The following is a 25,775-nucleotide window of genomic DNA, read 5'->3' on the forward strand; positions in this document are numbered from 1 at the left end:
TTTCAGATAATACTTCATCCAAGATAACATGCTGTGCCCTCCCCACTAAAAAGTCCTCAATCCAGTCACAAATTTTACTTGATACCCAGTACTGAGTTAAATGCTTTTGGAAATCAGTAAATGTTGCATCTAACTGGTTACCTTGATCCATAGCTTTCAGTATGTAATGTGATAAAAGTGCGAGTTGGGTTTCACATAATCGATGTTTCCCAAATCCACGAAGAGTAATGAACTGTACCGATATGTGTTGAACAGGTCTGTAGAGCTGAACGAGTGTTCAGCAGCAACAGACAGAATATTATGAACGGAGAAGTTAAAGCTATCGTGGAGTAATCCACAATCTTGTGTCGAGAAATCAGTAGCTTGTGAAAGCTTTCTTAGCCATTTTGTTGAGTGGAGCGCCAATAACTTGGGTAATCATGAAATTTAAATGAAGGATGTTGTAACGCAGCTATTCAAACAGGAGGAGTCGAATGACATTTTAAACATTTGTGATTGTGTCTCATTTTGCAGCGTTTATACAATTATTAGTATTAAGTAATTATTCACCTTTTTTTAAAAAAGTATTCTCCTGTTCGTGTTTTCTTCCGCAGCACTGAGCGACGTTTATATTAATTTTTCTCGCTCTTCCCCATGTCGATGGCATCGTAGATACGAATGGGCCAGTAGTAGCTTCTTCATTCATCATTTTTCCGTTCACGCACCCACACGGATGACGTTGAAACAAGTGACTGATCATTGCATTATGGCTACTTGCTACAATGTCACACACTGTTGGATCGCGTTGCTGGCAGCACGAAGTGCAAGAGCTACAAAATAAAATAAAATAAACGCTTTCCTTCAAATATGTTTATGTATGAGTAGTACTTTCACTTTTAAGCAGTTGAATAAAGGTAGACAACCCCTTAACGACATAAATAAAGAAAATCTGCTCAGACCATCAAGTAAAAGAATGCTTGGCAATCACAGTTGGTGCTGTAACATTGTATATTTATTTATTTATTCATTTATTCTTTGCCCATGGACTCCAGCTGAAAATCCAGCTGAGGGTATTGGGTGTGTCATACAATAGGCTATTAACATCAAACTTGATTTCATTATATATAAGTGAAACAAATAATTAAACAGAAATAGTCCGTAATCATACAAAGGTATTACATGTTTCACATTATATGTACACACAAACTCAAACAGCAAACAGAAATGATAATTTTTAAAGGTACATTTCAGTAATGATATAGCATATTTAAACACAATCTTAGTATTCACTCAAACTGTATATACATTTCTCTGTGAGATATCGTTTCAAATGATTTTTAAAACATTTTAGGTCTGTTTCTTTTTTAATTATTTTGGGGAGTTTGTTAAAAAACCTTTGCCTGCTTCTTCTGGGGCAGTCATACACAGTTTATCATGTAGTAATTTTCATTTCCTCTTGTACCGTGTTTGTGTACATCTTTATTTAGGAGGTGTTTATTGCTTGACCTTACCGCCATTATGCTTTGGTATATGTACAGTGAATATACTGTCATAATATTATAGTGTACAAAAGCTTGCCTACAGGTCTGTCTAGGTGGTATTTTTGCAATGCATCTCACTGCCCTTTTCTGAATTGTGAATATTCTTTTTAGGTAGCCAGCTTGTGCACTTCCCCATATATGAACTGAATAAGACAAATGTGGGAAGACAAGTCCATAATACATTGATCTGAGGACTTTATCATCCACAGTCTTAGATGTTTTATGCATGATGACGATCTGTTTGTTTATATTTACACAGTGCATCTATGTGCTCCCCCCATGCCAAATGTTTGTCTATTATAGTTCCTAGAAAATTTGTGCTGGTTACTTCTTTAATAGACTTTCCATTTATATTAACATTTATATTATAATTTTCACTATGCTTGGTCTGAAATACTACATTCATTGTTTTAGACTGATTCATAAACAGGTTGTTTTGTGTTAAATATTTATTTGCATTTTTGATAGTCAGGAGTGCTTCCTTCTCAAGCTCCTCCTTTGTGTCAGCTGTGCAAATGACTGTTGTGTCATCAGCATACATTATAAGTTTCTGATTTATATAGCTAGGGAAGTCATTTACGTAGAGTATAAATAGTATTGGCCTAAGCACAGACCCTTGTGGCACACCGTGTTTAACTGTTTGTAATTCTGATCTGTAGTTTGTTATATTTCCCCCACTAGTATGTCTGATTTCTGTGCATTGTTCCCTATTTGTAATGTATGATTTAAGTATGTCATAGCATTTTCCTCTAATTCCATACTGATATAATTTCATCATTAATTTTGAGTAGTTCACACAATCAAATGCCTTAGATAGGTCCATAAAAATCCCACAAGTCTTTTGTTGCCTGTCAAGTAAATTAAGAATGTGCTCAATTACATCTGTTGATGCTGTTTTTGTTGACTTCCCTTCTCTGAAACCATGTTGTGATGAATGCAGTATACAGTACTTTGTTATAAAACTTACAATTCTATTCTTTATTATCATTTCATAGATTTTAGCAAATGTTGAGATCAATGATATTGACCTGATTTCCTAATTCATCCCTGTTCCCTTTCTTATATATTGGCTTCACTTTACTTACTTTCAGTGAATCTGGAAATATACCTTCTTCTATCACAGCATTCAGCATGTGTGTCAATGGTTTTAATATACATTCTCTGCATTCCTTTATGAGATGTGATGTGACACCATCCAAGCCAGATGAATGTTCAATTTTAAGTTGTTTTATTAGGTTTGACACTTCTGTATCTGTTGTAGGTATGAAAACCATAGTACGATTTGTATGTGGGGGGTTTAACAATTTACTTACTGCATTTGTTTTATTTTGTCTTATTAATTCGTCTGCTACAGTAATATAATATCTGTTAAAAGTATTGGCTATTTCTAGAGGGTTTGCGTTGCTTTTCCCACTCATCTGTGGGCAGATGTCCTCTGCCCGATTTGTTACTTTTCCTCTCTCTTCATTAATGAACAACCATAAACCTTTTGAGTAGTTCTCTCCCTTATCTATAGACATCTTGATGAATGATGCTTTAGTTTCTCTGATAAAACTACAGTACTCTTTCTTTTTTATTTTATAGGCCTCAGTATTTTTTGTTTGGATTATTTCTATCACGGATTTCTTCTCCAGTCACCCAGCTTTCCTTTTTTTTTTGTTGCTGTTTGACAAGCCTTTTACTAACAGGACATGTAACATCATCATAATAATTGAATAAAGAAAAAAACTGGTTCCATTTGGTGTTTGCATCTTTAGCTGCATATATTGTTTCCCAGTCTTCTGCCTCTAACATCTTTCTTAGCAGATTTATGTCCGTGGGCAGTTCTGTCTTCTCATCTCCCATATCTTCTGCACTGAATCACTAGTCTTTATATTTATGTCTATCATGATTGCAAAATGGTCTGCTAATGTGGAGTTTATTACCTGTGTGTCACAATAGCATGTAGGAATATTTGTTATTACATGATCAATTATAGTTTCACTATGCTTTGTTACTCCAGTTGGTTTATCTATTTTTATTTTTAGAGTGTATATGCACAATAAGTCCAGTAGGGTCTTAGTATTGTCTGTATTTTCACTTGTGTCTATGTTCAGATCTCCTATAATGATCAAATAAGCATATATTTTTGAGAGGTGTTGGATTATATCATCCAGCTGTTCAAAGAAGGTTTTAATTACACCATTTGGTGATCGATACAAACCTAATACACAACATAAATTCCCAGTAATTTTAGTTTCCAGTGCTGTAGCTTCAAAGCTCAATTCTATAGCATATTTTGTTATATTTATGGCTTTAGTTGATTTATAGTTAGAAAAAATGGCAACCCCACCACCTAACTAAGAATAATTGGAAAGAGAACGAACGAAACAAGATTGAAGAACAACACTGAACAAGTTCGCGCCAGCAGTTTATTTAAAATAGTGTTTTCGTCTTGGAGATGTTGAAACATCAAAAATGTCGAAATCACGTACAAGCTCAATGCAGAATGGAAAGTCTTATGAGCTTCTGTTTCCACGGGTTGCTCCTGATAACAAAAGCAGTATAAATGCTAGATGTACTTGGTGCAAGGAAGTGATCAGCATTTCCAGCATGGGGAAAAGTGCTTTCGAAAGTCCAGCTGAGAGCATAAAGCACCGGAGTATCAGCTCAAATTTGCAAAAGACTCTGCCACTGCAGTGTTCCGAACCTTCAACAACAAAATTTCGACACAGTCATTAGTATATCAGTCCAAGGTGTTTTTACGAATAACTTTTACACAACTTATAATTTTTTAAATCATCTTGTTTTAGTACAGGTATGTCAAAGTTTGTGTATGAAATATTACAAATTAATTTAGTGTTGAATATAAAATCTTTAAACATACATTTTGAAAGCAATATCATTTTATAAAACACCTAAGCAACTTATCTTGTGTTGTTTAGCCGTTCTGCTGGAGAGGGAAAATATTCTTCACTGGATTAGTTTATGGACAGACCATAAACACCCCCACCCACAATTCCTTAAAGAATTGAACTCCCATGTGTAAAACAGCTTAAAACTTCTGAAAGAAACATAACTGTAGTAAGGAGGCAACAAATTAAAACGTAATGCTTGAAGCTAAAATGGCGGACATTTACTAAGCTATAAACTGTTTTTCTCTCATTATTTTATAGGGCTACAAGCGAGAAAAAGTTTAGAAAAGGTTTTAAATGCTGTGTAAAGTTCACTGGAAGTCGCTAAATGGTTTCATTCTCAAATACCGGTTGAATATAGTCTGGGTAATTTGCGCACTGTGGGTTGCGCTGCCACACGTGTGCAGTTTCTAACTATAATACTAGACCTACTGTGTTAAACTTTTAACATAAGATTATGTCTCTTACTAAGTAGATTCAGGGTATATACGCTCAGGGACAGTTGGGAAATCTGGGAAAGACCCGGAATTTTCTCATCCGGGAAAAACGTGTGAATTTTTTTAAAATTCCGGGGATTTTTCATTGCTTTAGTTTCGTGTTATAGCAGTATGCTGCTATACCAGTTGGACACTCGGCTCACTTAAAAGAATGTTATGATTGATTAATTGATTGATTTTTATTGCCCAAAAAATAAACATTTACAGGGATGTAAAGCTTGTACAAGCAACGTCAATAAATGTACAAACAACAATGACAATAAATACACAAATAATTAATCTATGTTAGAAATTATGCTCACAGAAATCTTCCATTGTATAAAAACAATTCTGAATTAATAAAGTTCTTGCAAATATTTAAAACCTTCAACTGGTTTTGAGCAAACTCCGCTATTCAGACCACAAATGGACACTATGTGGTGACTTAAAAGTGATTTCAGTGCTGCTTGGTCAACAAAGTGGCTATACAAAGTTCCCTTGGTTTCTCTGTGAATGGTACAGAAGAGACAGAAAGCAACACCACATAAAAAAGCTAGGCCCTTGAGAAAAACCTTACAGGTAGGGGTTAAAAATGTTGAGAGGAAAACCTTGTGGATCCCAAAAAGTTGTTACTTCCACAATTTCACATTAAGTTGAGGCTAATGAAAAAATTTGTTAAGCCATTGTCAAAAGAAGGGGAGTGTTTCAGATATCTTTTTGGACAGTTTCCCGGTTTGTCTGAGGCAAAGGTAAAGGAAGGAATTTTTGTCAGACCAGACATCAGAAAACTAATGACACATCCCAACTTTGTGGACAAAATGGAAACAAAAGAAAAGGCAGGATGAACATCTTTTAAATTAGCTGTTACTGGTTTCCTAGGAAACAAAAGAGATCCAAACTACAAGACAATCATCGCAGACATGCTTGACAGCTTTAAGAAGCTGGGCTGTAACATGAGCATTGAAGTTCATTTTCTCTGCTCATATCTTGAGTACTTCCCTGCAAACCTTGGTGATGTAAGTGAAGAGCAGGGCAAAAGATTTCACCAAGACATCAAAGAAATGGAAAGAAGATATCAAGGAAGATGGAACTTCAACATGATAGTGGACTGCTGCTGGATGATAAAAAGAGATGATCTCAATGAGTCCACAGCCAGAAAAGCAATAAAAGAAGCATCGACAGAAAGTGAAAGCATTATTATAAGGACTTATGAGCTTAAAGAGAAATGGAAGTGTACTGGAAATGTAGTTTAGAACATTATTTATAAGTAAAATAAAATTTTATAACGTTGGAAAAAATGTGATAAATTGCTTAAATTTTGTTATTATACCCAAAAATACTTCCTTTCTTGTGAGAAAACCTGATGTGATAAAAAAAAATGGATTGAATTTTTGAAATCAGCGCTGAAAAGTACATTAAAGTCAGTTATGAAATTTCAAACAACTTTCAAAAAATATTTTTTGCAGATCTGTGTAATCTTAGCATATTCAACAATGTCCTAGTGGCTTGGCTCTGTGTGCTTGCCATTTCTGTGTTGAAAGCACCACAGATAGCAATTCTTGTCTTACTCTTCAATATATTTTTAACTATTAATTCACATTTTTCAATAAATAAATTTACATCCCACAGATATCAATCCTTGTCTTACTCTTCAATATCTTTTTAACTATTAATTCACATATTTCAATAAACAAATTTACATCACCATCTGGTGACCTATATAGACTAACTACCACTGTATTTTCATTCATTAGTTTTACACAACTAAACTCCCCATCTAGTTCTGAGGAGTGCATAGATACATCAATTCTGGAAAAATTTATCCCCTCTTTGACAATAATTCCAGCCCACCATTCTTTCTCTGTTTCCTACATATCATGTCTCCCCACAACATACCCTTGGGCAACAAATATATTTACTTGTTTTTGGGTTAGCCAGTGCTCAGATACACATAAAATATTTATATGCTCAGTGTTACATAAATGTTCTAATTCTAAAATCTTATTTCTTGTACAACATATGTTAACTTGTAGAAAAGTAAGTAGTTTGTCTCTGTATTCCTGTAAGAGCAATTTGACTCTTTATTTGAAGTTGTGGGTTCAGTTAATGTCTCTAATCTTGGTGTGCTGTGATCATCTGTGTTATGATAGTCACACACCTGTTCATCCACTTGTTGACTCACTTTGTTAACTGTTTCCTTCTGAGGAACCGCCACTGATCCCAACAAAAATCCTGGTTCCTTTGTAGTGATTTCTTTCTTTGGGTTGACTGGTGTAATCCACCTGTTGATATTCTCACTCCTTGAGGTTGAGTTGGTATTCTTCTTTCTGCAAGTAGGCCTGTCTTTATACGGTGTCTTCTTTCCAGTCACATCATTTGCTGCTTCTTCTAACTATTGCACTGATCTCTGTTTATTTCTTGAGTAATTGCATTCCCCACAGATACGGTATTCACTTTCAAGGATTCTGTTGTTATTTTTACAGGAGTTGTGTCAGTAACCATTCTCACTGATTCTTTATCTGAGACTACAGAATCCTTCCATTTAAGTTCTGTTGCTGTTTTGTACACTTCCCTGTTTTCTTCCATTCATTCATGAATGCTTGTGGCCATTAGTTCTTTACCAGTTACATTTAGGTGCTGTCCATGTGCTGTATACAGCTCCTTGTTACTAGGACTATTAATAAAACAAGTTCTGTGAATGCCTTTCACTATTTTTTTAGTTTTCTGTTTGAGGATTGAATTTCTTGGTTTACACAAGACCATTCAGGCAGGTCATGCCTGTGTGGTACTCCAACTACAATCACATTTGTATTTTGTAATGCTGACAAGGCTCTTTGTAGTGAACAAATTGCCAAGTTGGCTTCATTCTTTGCTATGTCATTAGCCCCTGCCTAAATAACTGCAAAAGCTTCAATTGTCAGCTTATGCAGGCCACTGTATTTTTGTAATATTACACTAATGGGAGCACCTGGTATCACCTTCCCTTCAATGTCATATTTATTTGAAGCTAAATTTAAATGGTTCCTTGCACAGTCTCTGCCATGGCTATCAGAGGCAATGAATATTTTGGGTCTCCTACTCACTAACTGACTCTCAGGAGCAATGGTTTGCGTTTTCATCGCTGCACCCTTTGCTTTCCTTGTAAAACTGCAATCTGTGTTGTGGTATGCATGCTGTGTTGTGAATCGTTCTTTATGTTGGATGCCTCGACTCTATAGTTTTTACACAAATGTTTTCTTGGCTGATTCTCGCTTCTGGAGTTCGTTTATTAGTACACATATACAGGGTGAGTCATGAGGCTTTCCCCCGGTTTCTGGAGGGTATTCCTTAGGTTCTTTGGAACAAAAAATGTGAATAAAGTAATGGGATCAGATCCACAATTAAGGAGCTACAGTAATTGAAAAACTAAGGAAAATGGCAGAAAGAAACTTTTGTTGTAGAATTTCACAATAAAAAATGCACATAATAATTAATTTAAACAATTTTGTAGCAATCTCTTGCATTCAGAGTGGATTTAAAGCAAGTGCTCAAAATTTCCTCTTTGCAGCTGAAGGCAAAGATTCGCATGGGAATGAACCACACAAGTAGTATTTTGTAATTTCACATGCTTGTTCCTTATTGATGTTGTGGCATCAAAAATGTATCAATTCTTCTCATGTTTCCACCTTAACTCCTTACGTGATGTCTTTCATCCACCCCCATATGCAGTAATCTATGGGTGTTAAATCTGGGGATCTGGCAGGCCAGTTGATAGGGCCCCCACAACCTATCCATCAATGAGGGAACCTGACTGAGATATCTGTTACCACATGGTGGAAGTGTGCAGGTGCCCCATCATGTTGGACGAACATGTGGTGTCTTGTTTCCACAGGAACATCTTCAAGAAGTTGCGATAAGTCTTCTCATAAAAAGTTACTGTACATTGACCATTTAAATTTCCCAGGAGAATAAATGTCCCCAGCAACTGGTTACACACAATATCAAACCAGGCATCGACACTGAATCTGCATTGAAATTGAGATACTACCATGGCGTGGGGATTTTCGTCTGCCCAGACATGCATGTTTTGCATGTTGTTGATGCCATCTCTTGTAACGGTTGCCTCATCAATGAAAATTGTGAAGTGATAGTGCTGCTGATTTCCATTTTGCCATTTACAGAAGAGCAAATGGTTGGCACAATCATGTGGCTCTACATGGTGAACTTTCTGCATGTGGAAAGGATACAGTCTATCCTCATGAAGAATCCTACATATCTTAGATTGTGAAATGTTCAATCAGGTAGCTAGGCATCTTGTACTTGAACAAGGACTGCATTCTACTGAATTAAGAATGTTTTCCTCTTCTTGAACATCATGACGTCATTTGGAGTGAATACAAATACTGGGGAGAGTACCAGTTTATAGCAATGTCTGACATGTTCTACTAAATGTTTTGGGCCTTGAAAACCTACGATTAGGATACCAACAGTGACATTCAGGAACAGTAGCTTTCGCATTATCATCACAGAAGCCCAAAATGTACACCATCTCTCCATACTCCTGCGATGAAAACTTGTACAGCATCACAAAGTGTACTGTACACAGGAGGCAATGACTGTAAACAGTGATTGCAGTATGAACAATGTGGTTGTTATGCAAACATACCACTCATGGCACTTGTCTCCTACGACTGATTGTGTGTCCTGTGAACACAAACGTAGTGCTCCATACACCGTGGCATCTTTCAGAACTTTGTTGTAGCTCCTTAGTTATGGATATGATTACATTACTGTATTTACATTTTTTGTTCCAAATAACCTCAGAAATAACCTCCAGAAACTGGGGGAAAACCTCATGACTCACCCTGTAATTGTTTTTTAATCCTTAAGTTCCTTTCTTACTGTTATGAGTTTCTTCTTTAACTTTTCACAAATATATGTTTTTAATGGTTCTGTTTTGATTTCATCCATATCATCATATTCAGTAAGAAAACAATCACTGCATTTCCAGATTTTCACTCTATTAGTTGCATTTACATACAAGTAATGGAATTTCCTCTTACACTTTACACATCTCATACATTTTCTTGCTGTTTTGTTATAGGAACATGGTTTATTCCACAATTCCTCACTTACTTCATAAACAGTATTCAGATTTTCCAAAGTGATTGTGGCCATTGTGCTTGCGTTAAACAGAATATGTCCCTGTCCTTTCAACAGATCACCATACTTTTAGTTGCACACAAAGAGCAATTACTAATACATGTGTGCACACCATAATATGCTTAGCTTAAGCTCATTAATCTATCAAAATAATTTATTTTATGTGCAACATTATAAGTACACAACCATTCCTTCACAAACTGTGTTCCATAAATCCCATAATGAAAAAAAAAGCCCTCGTGCATGAGGAATGAGTCAAGTTACACATTAACAGATGGAAAGAGCCATTGCAGAGTACTACTGTGTAGTACATTAGCAAAAAATTATGTCTGCTATTAATTTATGAACAACAATAATAGTGGCAACTACTTCTAGCTTACTCTACACATGTATCATAGGAAAAAAACAGCACACTGTGAGGTTCAGTTACCACTTGCCACAGGAGTTAGGTCATTGAGAAACTTGTCCAATTGGAGTGCATGTGCCTGTGGAATTCTTCTTAGGTGACAGATGTTTGTACAACTATATAGTCACCTGTCAGCAACGAACTTGTGCTTCTGCTCTCCATCTCTCGGAGATACTATTCTGTGAGAAGTGGCTCCTGATCAATTCCAGTGAGCACTTTCCAGTCTAGATCCATATGATGAACAGAGATGTGGTCAAAAATATCGCAAAAGTAGTTGCTTAACAGGGTAATTAGAAATTATACAGGCAGGCAGAATTTCAACACAAAGAAAGTGTCTAGGAGATGGTGAAACATGTCAGCTGCATGATCCACCAAATTGCTGAAGAATCCATACCAAAGCTTAGCAATCATCTCACACTTTGTCGGGTGAAGAACGACCCTCAGCAATTGGAGCCACATGGTTCTGCAGAACTTCAAACACAGGTCTTAAGCTACTTCTTGAATAAAGAAGGACACACAAGCACATGTCCCCCATGAAGGAAATAAAATCACCTCCATTTTCAGTGCAAGAAACAGTAACAGTACCAAATCAGATTCTTTATGCCATGTTGTGTCATCTGTTTCTGAGAGCCATAGACAAACTTCCATAGTCCTTCAATAAAATCTAGTTTGATGGACAGTATTCAGATAAGTGGAAGGAGACAATATTGGTTACTTTACTGAAACTGTGATGGTCCACTTAACTATAGTTTGATGTTGCGCTTGGTTCTGACAAATCTTGATGTCTCATATCTTATTGTACTGAAAAGATAGCCTGGAAACTGATACTGTGGAGGATAATGATGTTGAACAAACAAGAAATGAATTTAAAAGTGGTTCATACCACTTTATTTGGACTATACAGTAACTGATTGTGAGTTTTAGTTTTACAATTCAATTTATACAGATAAAGGGACATGCATCTCTTCCTTTGCAAATACATGTGGAAGAAGAATCACCCAGTTATTAAACACTGTCCCAGTATTGGTTAAAGCTCACAGTGGCATAAGGTATAGTGGCAGACACATGAAAGTAACAGTGCATACAAAATAGAGTATTATCACCAAAATTCACTGACTTCAATTTGTTGTAGAATCACAGAACATATTTTGTGTTCAGACATAATGACCTATCCAGACTCTGAGAACCTCATTTGCAGAAACCAGCACAGTTTTAGGAAACAGCAGCCATGCGAGATACAGCTGGCCCTCTTTGTGTGTGGTATACAACAGGCTCTAGATGCCAGCTCCCAGATTGATGCCATATTTCTCGGCTTTCAAAAGGAGTTCAACTCAGTTCCGCACTGTCGCTTCCTCCAAAAAGTGTGTGCTTACGGTTTATCTGATGACTTATGTGGTTAGATAGAAATTTTTCTAACAGATAGAGCAGTATGTCATCCTGAATGGGGTGACTTCAACAGAAACAAGCGTAACTTCAGGTGTGCCCCAGGGCAGCGTAATAGGTCCGCTGCTTTTTACGATTTACATAAATGATCTGCTTGATGGTATTGACTGCAGCATTAGACTGTTTCCTGATGATGCTGTAGTCTACAGGAAAGTAGTATCACATGAAAGTTGTGAACAAATCAATGAGGATTTGCAGAAAATAAATGTGTGGTGTAATGACTGGCAGTTATCTCTCAATATTAGTAAGTGTAACCTACCCTGTATAACAAGGTGAAAATCCCCATTAATGTATGAGTACAAAATAAATGCCCAGTCTTTGTAAGCGGTAACATCCACCAAGTATCTGGGTGTGACTATTCGAAATGATCTCAAATCGAATGATCAGATTACACAAGTAATGGGCAAGACGAACTCTAGATTATGGTTTATTGGTAGAATCCTGAAGCGATGCAGTCCTTCAACAAAGGAAATTGCTTACAATACGTTAGTTCATCCAGTCTTAGAGTATTGTTCATCTGTATGGGACCCTTACCAATTGGGTCTGATTCAAGAGATTGAGAAGATTCAAAGAAGAGTGACAAGATTCATGACTGGTGCATTTAGCCATCACGAGAGCGTTACAAATCTCATAGAAAGTTTGAAGTGGGACACACTTGCAGACAGACAATGCGCTAAACTGAAGGGGCTGCTCACTAAATTCTGAAATCCGAACTTCACTGAGGATGTAGGGCATATATTGTTACCACCAACTTTCAAATTGTGCAATGATCACCATTCAAAGATATGTGAAATTAGAGCTCATACTGAGGCGTTCAGATAGTTGTTTTTCCCTCGCGTGATCCATGAGTGGAACAGAGGAGGGGAAATATGACTTTGGCATGAATTGTGCCCTCTGCCACACACCGCTTGGTGGCTAGCGGAGTATATATGCAGATGTAGATGTAGATTGATAAACCAATGCACCAAATAATGATAGTGGAATATCAGCAAGTTTCATAGTTACTATTTCACACATGATGTTCAGTGGCAAAGTCATTTCTTGATTGCAGACACTCTGTTGTTGTTGTGGTCTTCGGTCCTGAGACTGGTTTGATGCAGCTCTCCATGCTACTCTATCCTGTGCAAGCCTCTTCATCCCCCAGTACCTACTGCAACCTACATCCTTCTGAATCTGCTTGGTGTATTCATCTCTTGGTCTCCCTCTACGATTTTTACCCTCTACGCTGCCCTCCCGTACTAAATTGGTGATCCCTTGATGCCTCAGAATGTGTCCTACCAACCGATCCCTTCTTCTAGTCAAGTTGTGCCACAAACTTCTCTTCTCCCCAATCCTATTTAACACCTCCTCATTAGTTATGTGATCTACACTCTATATTACATTAAATAACATATGTTTTCTTACTGTGAACATTGGTGACAGACTCTTTTTACATAGATCATATTCATGTGTTTATTGACCCTGAACTTAACATGTGATCTGACATGGAGATGTGCCTAGTTACTCACTGTTTGCAGACTTCCAGCCAAACCAACATGATGATGATGTTATCTGAATCCTTGCCTGCCACAGACACCTACATGATCCAACATAAATTTGTTATCTGTGTGCTGGTCAGTCACTGACTTCCACATGAATTGCCATAGTTAAGTTATATGTATGAGCTTGGGCCACAGACTGCTGGTTTTGAGGGAGGAGTGGTCTTTTAATTACATGCATAAGAACATAATGTGAATTCTGAAACTACATAATGCTTTGAAATTGGCTAGGTTACTGTAGATTGTGCTATTTTGCATGGACTCTTTAAGTCTTTGCTATTGTTTGCTTTACAAAAAATGTTTCAGGTTTTAATTTATAAAAGTACGTGTAACATTAGTGTTACGCATCACCTGAAATCCTCTGTTTACGAGAATGGCATCCATCTTGAAATAAATATTTTATGATTCAGAATATTCAAAATCTTAATTACTGACTGAGTTAATTAATGACAGGTGTTACCTGATGTGGAAAAAATATAGCAATAAAATTATGTGGCAATCATTAAAGCAACATAGGTGATTGAAATTTTTATGTTCTAACCTTTAATGCTGATTAGTTCATAAGGTAACTAATATCAGATAATTCCAGATATGTTCTCACAATGTCAGGCGTGTTTACTTCTGAATGAATGGTAACAATACCTCCTCTACTGCTCATTTTCTCACAGTATTTGATGAGTATATGACATTGTCATAACTTCAGTTAGCTGTAATCTTTAGTTACTCAGCCTTCCGTTGAAACCACTTGCATCATTGTAATCACAAAGGTAAATCTAGACAGTTGAAGTATAAGTGTAACTGAGCTTTTACATAAATACCAATTTTACATGTTCCTGCACAGATTGCCTATAACATAGGCAACTATATTAGAAGTAGAATGAAAGAGCAGAAAATTTTAGTTATTCTTGGGTACAAAAAACTTAACAGATGGACTAGATTCCAGCTTGCTTCATTTCAAATCCAGGCAAGGATCTTACCAGCACTAGCAGTTACTAGATTAATTTTCTCACCAGTTGTATTGGAAAAACTGTAGAAATAATACTGCTGCCTTGTATAGTACCTCGAATCATAAAACTGCCTGAGTCACTTCTGATGTGGTTTCGGATGATAACCACTCCACTGTTGATTACTTCAGCCTACTGGAGACAGCAATATGAGAGTATTTTTTGTGTTGAATCCTTTTAGTTTGTTTCTTTTCTGACCTGGAAATAAAAAATATACAACACCACTTGGAGATACAATATTCATCTCCAATTTCATGAATGGGAACCATGTGGATGCCTGCCAATACTTATTTAATCATCTTGTGGTGTTGCGGTTCTTCTTGTTATGTCCGTGCTTGCTATGAAATGGGAATACTTATTTAGATTGTCCTTGAGCAACTGTACTTCCACAACTGCATTGGTGATGTCCTGCAGACCACTTTTTTTTTTAAGGAGAAATGAGTTCTCCAAGGTAGTGTGCTAAGTATAACACTATTGGTGATAGCTATCAATGGAATCTCAGTCACAGTCAAGATCTTTATTAAAAATTCACTTTTTGTGGATGATTTTACTAGTTTTATGCTTCATCTGATCTTACAACCACAATATGGTAACTGAAGCTGACCATCAGGAGCCTAGGAAAGACCAGTGCAGCTAGTTTCAGGTTCTAATAAGAGAATACTATTTATGTAAATTTTAATGAGCCAAGTCATAGTCTGAAGCAACCAGCACTCAAAACATCAGACTGTGTTTTAAATTTTAAGGAAGGTGTACTATTCCTGAGCCTTATGTTCAACATGAAACTGGCCTTACTGCCACATCTTGCAGACATAGGAACAAAGGGCAAAGTCATTGAACATTCTGAAATGCAAAAGCAGGAAGATGTGCACTGTGCCCAGGTGCAAACGTTTGTAAACCCCTGACTCAAAATATTAGAGCTGCATCGGTCTTTGGTGTTTAGTATGGCAGACCATCCAGAGACTCTGAGTGGGTGTAAAGGAATCAGATACATACAACCATACATTGAAGATCCACAGTAAATAGTGGATGTATCAGACCTCTGAATAAGAAGCCAGGGATGGAGCAACAGCCACCTTCATGTCATCAGGGACTCAAAAGTGATTTTATACTTGACATAGTGCAAAAAATCTCCTGGCACCTTATTTAAAATGTTGTTTTCTTCAAGTTTAAGAAATTCAAGTTTTTAACATTGTATATCCCAGCACAGGTGCATCTAAGCAGGAGAATACACTCAGTAATCTTAGATGATGATGAGAAAACACACTTCACTTTGCGTTTCCAAAGAACATAACGAATCCTGTTGGATATGTATTTCACTATAACCATTCTGGGGAAAGGTGGCTTTGAGGAAGGCTAACTCAGCTGACAAATATTCACAATCCACAATGATGTGGACCCTGTGTACCACTGAATCATCAGCATTCCTCCAGACCAATACATCAAGGAAGAGAAAGCAGCTGACCTTTTCTAGCTCTACAGTGAAGCATATTGTCAGGTATAACTGCCACTGTCACTGACTCCAAGATGTACTCCTCAAAATCTTCCATAAACAGAGCGGAAATACTAGGTAACAAAGGCTTACCTTCACAACTCCATCTGTCTGTTCATAACACTGGTCACTGAATAAAAGGTAAATGGAAGTCAACATTAGATTAGTTAGTCTGACACCAACCATAACTTCAGTTAAATGTAGCAAATAAGACAGAGCAACATAAATAAAAAGGGAGGCCATATCAAAACTTATGAAAATATCAAAGTTATTCAAATGCTACCTCTCTGATCAATGTAAGAAATCCTCTGAGTTCTTAATGCATCCATCAATGAAATAGTGGTGAGCCATGTACCATCTACGTGTATGCCACATCAAACATTCACACTCCAGGGTCGTCAGCTGAACACTGTAACAATTCATGTTGTACATTACTTAAGTTTCTTCTGCCTGGTTCATTGATGACTGAATGGTAAATTTTCATGCTTCACAAAGTTAATTCACATTAATTGACATACGAACTGCACACTCGTCATCTACACAAAACACGGACAGACTTCACTGATCTCTTTGACTTCCAAAAGTAACTTTAAAACTGACTGACAAAACAACAACTCAACAACCAACTCACAGCCTCGCTGTATTTCTTTATATAGAATTTTAACAATAACTTCCAAAATAAAGTATTATTAATTTTGTACAATTTTGATGTTACAATTAAAATTTACAAAATGTAAAGAAACATGTTACAGCCAAATAAGGTATAAAATACAATATTGAATCTCAAATCTTTTATAGTAATATCTTCAAATTTCCATAACAAAATCATTCTGAACTTTAATTACAATAATTTCTCTCAAATTATTTCAGTTACATAATTAATTACAGTTTGGATTTGGTTACTAATATTTAATGGTAGTACAGAGCTCATGCTTTATCCAATTACGTACATAGAATGTACAAATAAGACATCAAATTCTGGAAATTGGAAAACAGTGAGATGTAAACAATTTGAGAGTTAGTTAGAAATGTAATTACAAACAATATTAATTACAGAGGAAGACATAAAAATAAATAACAAACGAAAATACATCACTTGGTAATAACTTTTAAGTTGTTTATCAAGATAGTGAGGTCTAAGGTTACAGGATTTTTAGATTGCAATTTTGTTAGTTAGAAGCATTGATTTTTCATGCTATCATCTCTGCGGTCTCTAGTTATTTATTTCTAAGGACTTATTACTTCAATTTCTCAATTAGTTACTTAATTTAGTATATGTACTTAATTTTACCAATGACAACAATCCACCTATTATTACAACAACGCACGTGCTTCCAGAACATTCCACACGCCTTCGCAATGAATATCAAGTTTTTTATAAAATAGGACAGAATGATTTATGTACAGACACACATAGAAGGCCTTAGGAAGCACTGAATTGTCTGATAACCATCCAGATGCATATAAAAAAAAGGTGGTATCAGACATATCATATGAGTCCTGCGGAGTCTGTACCGTTGTAACAGCACTAGTGTATGTTTTTCAAATTCATATTCCTATGAGTTGCAAACATGGCCTTAACAGTAAACAATACTTTCTCCATAGAATTATTTATTGTCTTGGTGGAAAACCCACTCACAGTATTCAAAGTAATGCTGAAAATCAGTGTCATGTAACTCATAATGTAGAGAAATATTGAATGGGTATTCGTGTCCGTGAAAAATGTAAAGAATGCTTCTTTGTGTCACGAACCCTCTCTAGTGTGCAGGAAAAGTTATCTCCATAAGGACACCATTACGGTGTGGCTAATGGCTGTATAGTACTTTAGTAGACTTGGCCATGATGACTGCATTGTTGATGCTGCTGAGTCTGGGTTGTCCATGTGGCTTCTCGTTGTCTAGGCGATGATTCCTTTGCTGCTCTGGGTTTAAGAAAAGGTGCAGGTTTTTTAATTATCACTGGACTATGGAAATCATGACGCAGTATTCCATGGTTTCTTTGTATCAAAAACACACTTTTATTGTCAAAACTAGATACACAACTACACTCAACCACGGCCAACACTCAAGTGGCCGAAAACCCGTTGTAGACCAAAGATCACGGTCATAAGCTACAAAGAACATACAATTCCTATATTGATTATTGAACGCAACACCTAACTTAGTATTATCTTAAGCAAAAGCTTTTTTTAACATGACTTTAGTGTGTAATATAACAAAATGATGTCTCTTTGTCAGTTCCATTACATTTGGCTGTTAGTAACCTCTCTTTGTATTTGACAAGAACTGACATGTGGATTTGTTACAACAGCTGCAAGAACAGCTGCTTCTTCAGCTTTGTAGGTATCATTTTCTAGAGCCAAAACTTCCAGTCTCGCAAAGTGTTTTGGGTGGTATGAATTAAAATGGGATGAGTTGGAGATCATACAGTTCTGTTGCTCTTGATGCATCTTGGTGACATTTGCCACTATATAAGAGTATGTTCACAAATACCTCATTAGTAAATGCCATTGCACACACTGTAAATGAATTGCAGTATTTCTCTTCACAAACTTAAACTATGTAGACAGTGGTTCCACTACACCTTAGGTACCTCCTCTAAAGGGCAACACACCCCTGACAATTTATCTCTTGTTTGGACCACATGTGTTTCCACTGAGAGTAACATAAACATCATGTATCTATTGCCTCAGCTGCACAAATTTCCTTGGGGGAGAGGTCTAAGCTTCTGGGCGATCAGCCATTCAGTGGCTGGAACAACAGCACAAAAATTCTTACATTGAATGTATTTTTACCAGAGATTTGTACCAGAGATTTGTACCAGAGGGGACTTTATGCCTAGTCAAATTAGACAGTTGCCTATATTTGAGTCAGCTTAAGGAGACCCTTAACAATTAGCAGCACTGTTACCAACTTTCAGTTGTGTAGCACTAATGGCTGCAAGTGAAAACAATAGCTGTCTATACAGCTGTGTCAATACTGAGTTGTCCCTCAGAGATGTTTACAACATTACACCATGTCATCAGTTGAGAAAGGTGGACAAAACTACTGCACTCAGTCCACTACAGCTGTCAGAGATCTTATTATGCTGATTCGATTATAGGGCTGTGGATTTTAAGGGGTGATGGATTTCAAGGGGTAGCTTTACACATTTCATTCAAAGCTCTTGAAAAGACAATGCAAACTTAATTAACAGTGAAACAGATATGAATAACAATGGCAACAATCAGCTCAAATTTCATGAATGGTCTAGTCATGCAAAAGGAGGACAGGTTTTGTTTCAGTAATGATGTTATACCATGCCAATGTGACCATTGTTCATATTATTCCATGTCTTCTCATGTAGTAAACATTAGGTAGGCAAATCTCATTACTCGCAATTAAGCTTTGTGATTGGGGACACTGCTAACACTGTCATAGAAGTAGGCAGTGTCGACACTCAACAATGCCCATTCAAATTACAAATACAAAGAAAATGCCACCATTCATTCTAAGGCACACTTCACACTGAGATTGTACAATATGCAATATGACATGCTTGAATAAAGATCTCATGACACAATGCTTATTGGTGCGACACTCGTGTTCCCACTGGGATAATACAATATGTGATATGATATGCTAGGTGACTCACCATACACAAGTAACAAGACAGCATGAATCATGTTTCTGTTTCACTTTCAGTTGCAGTCATGAGTTCTTCTGAGAGGGTGTTTTGAGGCTTATCATCATTCAGAGCTCAAGAAGCTAACAAATAAAAGGAAGTAGGCCTACTGGGTGCTGGGCTTAATTTCAGAGTGAACATGTGGAATGGCATTCCGGCACCTCCCTGAGAATTTTTTTTTGAAATCATTAGAACAAGTTAGTAATGGCTATTTAAAACAATACATGCATATTAAATCACAACATAACTATAATTTGCCACTGTGCCAGCACCAGTGTACATGACAATGGATGGCCAAAGTGATGCAATGGGCAAGAGACTACCAACTTGTTCTGATGTGTATAGAACAAGACTAGAAAACAAAGTGTCACTGCTGCAGAGATGGAAGGTAGCAAATATTGTTTATATTAAATATTGTAGTTTTATTGTTTTGATTATAAGACGTCATGTTTTAAAAACCTGGAGTTCAGAACAGTACTTTGTAAAAAAAAGAGAAAAAAATATTTCTTATTCTAATTTTTAAAAAACTAAACTTATGATTTTTATGGCTTGGGGGAGAGGCATGTTGTATGGTTGAAGAGGTGCATTCCAGCTTCTAAAATTTTAGAAATTAAGCACTTACTACTATGATGCTATAAATACGAGACATTCTTCAGCTGTAGTTTCTTGTGAACTCTCCCAACACAAACACAAACTCCACAGAATGAGTCCAGATAGTGTCCATTTTTTGGAGCAATTAGTATCAGGTAATCTGACAAAGCAGGATGCAAATTTTTGACTCACTACTTCTCTTGTTAAGAAGAGACTCACTACAAAAGGTTGGTTAGTTAATTAGTTAGTTTCATGTCCCATAGGCCATTTTGAATGATAAATTGTTACGACATGTGATGAGTCATTTTAGATCCATTTTGCAAATTAATTTGTAGATATGGCTGCATGCTAATGATTTTTAAGATTTTCTTTTAATCTACAGGTATGAGTTGCCTTTTAGACATTACAATCCAAATTTTCATTTGCTGTCTGTAAGACATTTTATATCACTGGCTAAGTTATCAAAAATTCTAGCTGCAGTATTGTGCACCTTCTTTTGTGCTGAAGGTAAACTTGATGTGGAGTAATGTATGTCTTTTTCCTTCTAGTATTATGATTGTGTACATCATTTGTCCTTTTGACCAAAGGTTGAATCTTGGGCAAGCTCATATGTGATTTTTGCTCCTGTGGCGCTGATGAAATCGACACCAACATTAATATGCATTCATCTTTGGCCTCTAAGCATTATCTTTGGCTGTTCCGCCATGTGCAGTTCGGTTCTTTGTGATTCTTGTATGTGTTAAGGTTAATAAATGAACTATTGCTAAATGGGTGTGATGGTTGGTGCAAACAACCCGGTAATCCTCCTCACTGGTGACCCCAAGTTGTAACGTCTTCCGTTTTCACCATATTACTGTGTCCGCGACATCCATGTCAGTTATTTTTGCGTGTATTACATCGACACAGCATTCAAACAATGACTTCGGCCCAGCGCCTAATGCCAGATTTTGTGATCGACATGCATCGTGTTGTGGGCGATGTACACCTGCCAGGACTGCAACACGATGCCTCTCACTCGATGATTCCGCTGATTTTGCCCGACGTTTTTGAGCCTGCAACAATAAATGAGGTTAGGAGTGCACATGACTCCGGCTATCAAACGCCTTTGTCCCCGCCACATGTGCCCTCCCTCATCGACGGTGCAGTTACCTCTTACGGATCTCTGTGCAGTGCAGGACCAATGCCGATTTCTGCAAATGCTTCGTTGGACAACCTACCACCACCAGGACAATGATTTGCCATGCCGCAATCCGTGCAATACCATGCGGATACCTGCCACGTGGCCAGAACTGCTTTGTTCACAGGTCAACCAACTCAGCATCCGACCACGCCTGTGCCTGCCTCGGTTCAGCATCAGCACTTGCCTTCCTACTTTGATACCTCGGCCTGCAACAGGAACAATAACTTGTTATCTGTGCCTGACCTCCACCTCCATCCCATTGTTACACCTCAATGTTTTGTGCCACAACATTCACCTTATCCGCACACCATTTGGAGTGCAGTGACTATGAACAGTGAACATTCACACATTCTATCCCACGTTCGACATCATTTCCCACACTGTGCTTCTGGACAGCCCACACCTCCGCAGCCTCCCTGCAACACAGGTGACCCCGGCTCTAATCACAGACTAACACGTGTTCTCAAACTTTGAACTTTTTCTCACCTGTCACCCCCACGCCAGCTCCAGTCGAGCTCCTGCTACTGTTCTTGGCACATCTCGGTGCCTCATCCGCGTCGGTCTTCTGCGTTGCTTCAATCCGAACACACCCGCAACGTGTTGAGCTTCCACAACCGCAATTGACACATTACGGTGTCTCACCCATGTCGGCCTTTTGTGTCGCGATGGATCTCGCTCAACCACAACGTGTCACCTTCATGCTGCCACCCGAACAGCCATCGTTGCCACATCCCCTGGAGGCACACTCTCCTAGAATACTACAGGAACAACAGCTCGTTTCAGGCAGTGCCCCGACGAGGTCTACTCAACCGGTTCTTCTGAACATTCTACAACGCTTACTGACGCTGCCACCGTTTAATACCGACAGAGCAACAACCTGGTTCAAAATTGTGGACAAAGTGTTCGACCATTACAAACTCGACGAGTCAACCAGATTTCTGTGCCTCATCACCCACCTGCACGACCAAGAGAACTTGATTGCTGACCTAGTCGATGCCCCGGACTCGTCTACCCGGTACACTCTAGCCAAAAAGACAGTTCTACATCAGCTTGCACACTCAACTGAGGCAGCAATACGGCAAGTGCTCCACGTTGAGCAACTAGGCAACGGCAAACCTTCCCAGCTCTGGAGATGGCTACGTGCCCTGGTCAGCGCCGATCTACCCTCTGACACAGCTCTCCTCGCCATCTGGTCAGATAAACTATCTCCTCACATCCTCTTTGCTCTGGCTCAAAGGTCTCCTGAACCTGTCGAACAAAGAATGATAATTGCTGACAAGCTACACGATGCATCACTGCTCTATTTTGCCAGCCACTGCCTACCTGACAAGTCTCAGGTTCAGGCTCATCGCCCTGCGGCCGGACATGGTCGGGGCCGTACTGTGGCGACCGTTCCACTCGCTCCGGGAAGCAGTAAACTAGCAACTGGGACGTCACTGGCTCTGCCCACGGTCATGCCCCCTCCTGCAACCGAACCTGCTGTGGCCACCGAACCTCAGCCACCGCCACTGGCAACAAAATTTCTGCAGGAAATGCAACAGCGCTACCCATACTGTTACTTCCACACACGGTTTGGTGAGGCGGCACGGAACTGCAGACCACCCTGCTACTTCGCAAACGCCAGTCGCAGGTAGGTTCAGGTGCCGCCTCCTGCACACAACATGACAGGCACCCCCCAGTGCTCCATTCTGTCCAGGAACGAGCGGATAATTGTGGATGACTTAAAATTAAAGACATTTCGTCGGGACACCTTTTCCTAGTGGATACAGGCGCCGATGTTACACTGCTGCCCATGTCCTTAGCGTCGTCGAACATCCACCCTCATCATACTTCACTGCAAGCTGTGAATTCCACTGAACTACAATGCTCGGGTTCAACCTCACACGTCGTCTCACTCTCCGCAAACTGCAAACTCGAGTGGACTTTTTTAGTGTGCGAAATTGACGAACCTATACTAGACATTGACTTCTTGCGACACCACAAACTTTTACCTTACCTAGTGCTTCATCGAGCAACCCACCCCGTGACACATCAGTCCAGGTTCATCTCATCTGTACATGCTTGTCTCTGTCGACAACGCTACAAGAAACAACGCACAAGTGCCTTGTCAAGCTCGAAAACGTCACTCGCCTATGCAAGGAAAACTTCGAGCTCTCCCTCTGGTTCCATGAAACACAGCTCCAGCTCTCCGATGCAGCAAAGGAATTACAGACACTATAGCAAGGACAAAGGCAAGGTCAGTAAGTGCACCGAATCTGCTTGCAATCCCAGCAATTGAGCCTCCGTGTGTTTAACCTCGCTACCCCTCGCAATTGTGCTATCAAGACTGCCATAACATGTACTGACAGTCCTGCAGGGCCACACCCTCCTAACATGGCAGTGTTTGACACTCGGCCGGACACAAGTGCGCATGCGCGACGAGTGTCACATGTTCCTGAACTGACGGCTCCCTCCCCGCTACTTGCGGACAGCACCTCAAACTATGCAACTTCAGCTCCTGCGTGCTGCTGTGCGACCGCCACTGACAACACAAACAGTGCACTTGCGCCTAGCGTTTCGCCTGCGACCGTGCTGCCACAGGCCGCACCCTCAGGGAATGGACTCACTAACGACTCACCCGACCACGGTGCCACTGCTTCGGGCCGGCGGCCATCTTATCGCGTTGACTCCTGGGACACTTTGCCACCTCGGCTCCTGTCAGATCCATCGAGTGGCTCCGAACACCGTGACCACTCCTCGCCTGCCCTGCCCGCCACACATTGTAAACAAACCGCCTCCTGCACCGCCGGTAACATTTCCGTCGTCACCAATGGCACGGTTCACAAGCTTCGCCTCACGCCAGTTCCCCCGATCTCCAATAAACCATGTCGACTTTGTCCCGAGCACCTCTCCGACCTTAAAAATCAGATTTCTGAACTACTAATCTCCGACGTCATTGAACCCTCTGTCAGTAGATGGTCTACGTCCATAAATATGACACCCAAGAAAGATGGGTCCTGGCGCATGTGCGGAGACTACCGTCGAATGAACACACGAACAATTATGGACACCTACCCTATACCCAACATCGCCGACTTTACCAGTTCCCTCACAGGTGCGACCACGTTCTCTATCATTGATTGCAAACGAGCCTACTACCAGATCCCCATGGCTCCTGAAGACATCGAGAAGACAGCAATCACCACCCCAATCAGGTTATTTCAGTTTTGATTCATGCCCTTCGGTCTGAAAAACGCAACCCAGACCTGGCAACGCTTCTCAACGAAGTGCTATTCGACCTAAAATTCTGCTTTGCATATCTTGATGACATTCTCGTGTTCAGCTCCTCCGTTGAGGACAACATTTGACATGTGCAAACTGTTATGAACACTCTCACGGCAGTAGGCATCGAGACCAACCAGGACAAATTGCAGCTACATCAACACGCTGTCACTTTTCTCGGTTTTCGGGTCTCTGCCGACAGCATTTCACCGCCCCCTGAGAAAGTACAAACAATACTAAACCTACCCAGACATTCGTCATTCAAAGAGCTCCGGCACTTTCTGGGGACGGTTAATTATTATCGCCGATATCTACCTCAGGCTATGGAGATTCAGGCTCCACTGACGCATGCCTTGGCAGGCACCAACACTTCTGGATCTCAGCTCATTCCATGGATCCCTGCTATGACTGACTCTTTCACTGCCCTCAAAAATCTTCTTGCCGAGGCCTGCACTATTGCGCATCCTCATCCCAATGCGCAGCTTTTCATCACCACAGATGGGAGCAATACTGCCATCGGCGCTGTCCTTAGCCAGACAATCGACGGCCAAACTTCACCTCTGCAGTTCTTCTCGCGCAAGCTCACCAATGCACAACGGAAATATTACGCGTTTGACAGTGAGTTGCTGTTGGTCTACAAAGTGATTAAGCATTTTAAGACTGACGTTGAGGGACGCCCTTTCTATGTTTTAACAGACCACAAACCCCTGGCTGCGGCCATCACAAACCCACCAGCTGACCCGCCTCCTCGCCGCTTCAGATACATGGAGTTCATATCTCAGTTCACCACCGATGTCAGATACATAAAGGGTGCTGACAATATAGTTGCTGATTTCCTTTCACGAGTCAGCGCCGTCCATTCGCTGTTAGACCTCTCTGAACTGCCTAACCTCCAATCCGCCGACGAGGAAACACAAAACCTGATTTCAGACTCTAATTCTTCACTATACTTCGTCCGCACCACCCTCCCTGGCATTTCTGATGAGATCTGGTGCAATGACAGTACGGGCACATTATGACCCCTCATCCCAACCACGCTCTGTCGAGCTGTCGTCAACACATTGCATAATTTAGCCCACCCTGGGGTTCGTGCGTCCACCTGCCTCATAGCGGAGCACTTTGTGTGGAGAAATGTCAACAAGGACTGCCAGCAATGGGCATGCTCCTG

The sequence above is a fragment of the Schistocerca serialis genome, chromosome 5, assembly GCF_023864345.2.
Source record: "Schistocerca serialis cubense isolate TAMUIC-IGC-003099 chromosome 5, iqSchSeri2.2, whole genome shotgun sequence".
In the NCBI taxonomy this organism is placed as follows: Eukaryota; Metazoa; Arthropoda; class Insecta; order Orthoptera; family Acrididae; genus Schistocerca; species Schistocerca serialis.